Source organism: Limulus polyphemus, unplaced genomic scaffold (assembly GCF_000517525.1).
Source record: "Limulus polyphemus unplaced genomic scaffold, Limulus_polyphemus-2.1.2 Scaffold606, whole genome shotgun sequence".
Taxonomy (NCBI): Eukaryota; Metazoa; Arthropoda; class Merostomata; order Xiphosura; family Limulidae; genus Limulus; species Limulus polyphemus.
Window position 1 is genome coordinate 329,804 of NW_013666216.1, and position 1,897 is coordinate 331,700.

The window sequence follows — 1,897 nt, forward strand, 5'->3', positions numbered from 1 at the left end:
ACGACATTAAAATCATAAAATTAATAATAGTGAACTACGTATCTTACAGCTAAGCCTTTTTGCTAAATTATTAACAGAAGTTTGCAGGTTGTAATATATTTATGCCATAAAACCATTGTGGCTGATATGTAAACAGCATGCAGAAGATTATAGACCATCATTTACAACAAAATTGATTAAACCGTCTATAAAACCCACTATACCAGTCACAAAGTAAAATTTCAAAGCTTGCTTATGAACACTTAACGTGTTTCGATAAACTTGTGGTATAGTTCCAATTTGCGCCAGCTGGATTCGAGGAAACAAGCCAGCTTCAAACACTTAATTGATAAGATAGAATGTAAATGGCCCTAGTAAATCTATACTTAAAGCTATTTCCTTGCACATTTTTTCTACTTCCCTGTTCCTCCCTCTTTCTTTCTTTTTTTTTCAGTATCCTTTACAGTACATAAAACAAGAACTTTTACCGCTTGACAGCCACAGCCGAATACTGCAGTAACTTATATATATACATATATATACACATATACACACACATATATATACATATATATACACATATACACACACATATATATACATATATATACACATATACACACACATATATATACACATACATATATATACACATATATAAAGACGAACTCAAAAATTAAACGCGCAATTCTAATCTTGGTTTAAATATAACGAAAAATTAGTATTTCATTGGTAATTTGACAAATCAGTCTCATAAAACTCATATGAACGGTTAATTTTTATTTCATTCCTATGCCGCCATCTATTGGAGAGAAGTGATATTGCTCTTAATTTAGAATATTTAATAACTGTATTTATCTAAAATAATCGTCACTTTATACACAGCTATCATGCTCAGATTAAGGCAACTGTTAACATATTGTTTGACTTTCGGAATATCCGTTCAACGTCTCATATAACCAAAACTATAAAAACGTATTTTTTCATTTAACATGACATGTTACATCACGTAATGGCGCTCGAGTTTTGGGTCTCGTTTGAAAACATTACAAATTTTGCATATGATCCAGTGTGCTAACTTCTTAATCAAATGTTACAACATTTACTAAGACAACTAACGACGTGTAACTTTATCGTCGATGAAGTAAAATACAATTTATTAAGATCAGTAATATCATTTAATGATGATTGTAAACTATGTCCTTTCTAAATCAAGTCTAAACTCAAAATCCTTCAAACCAGACGACCTTAGTTCTCATTCTAACTCTGCAACATCAGAGGACTGCAGAAGTTTGGCAAATTTAACGGTGGGATGCTAGAAAAGTAATTAGTTAATAATTTATACATAAAAAAAAGGGTGATCGGGTAGACTACTAACCATGGGAATGCTGCATTTGTCCTTTTTCATGTGATCACTCTTGTTAGTGTTGTGAAAATACGTCTAAAGACAGATGTATCAGTTTGGTACATTTATTCTCATAACTTCAAACTCAATTCTGTACAAACCTTCAAGCACTAAACACAAGAACATTATAATAATAATAAAATAAAATATGAACACACGTCAGCGAATACAGTAAAGAAAATCAAAACTGAACAACATAACGGTGATTTTTCGTCAACCTTTTGCCATAAAGGAACAACGAAAGGAAGCCTACTTACAACTGCTTGTGACTCTAAGATTAAAAAAATATATTGAGACAGGGTATTTAGCATTCAAATTAGTAACTAAATTAGAATAACTGTATACTCGATCACTCGATATTCCAGGATAATTGCTCTAATATTAGCTCTTGTTCTTACAAAGATCTCTTAAACTAAAAAAAAAAAAAAAAGGTTTAAACCGAAACATTCATATACATAATACTAATAATAATAATACCATTCAGAAATAACAATTTGTTCAACTTCTGCTGTA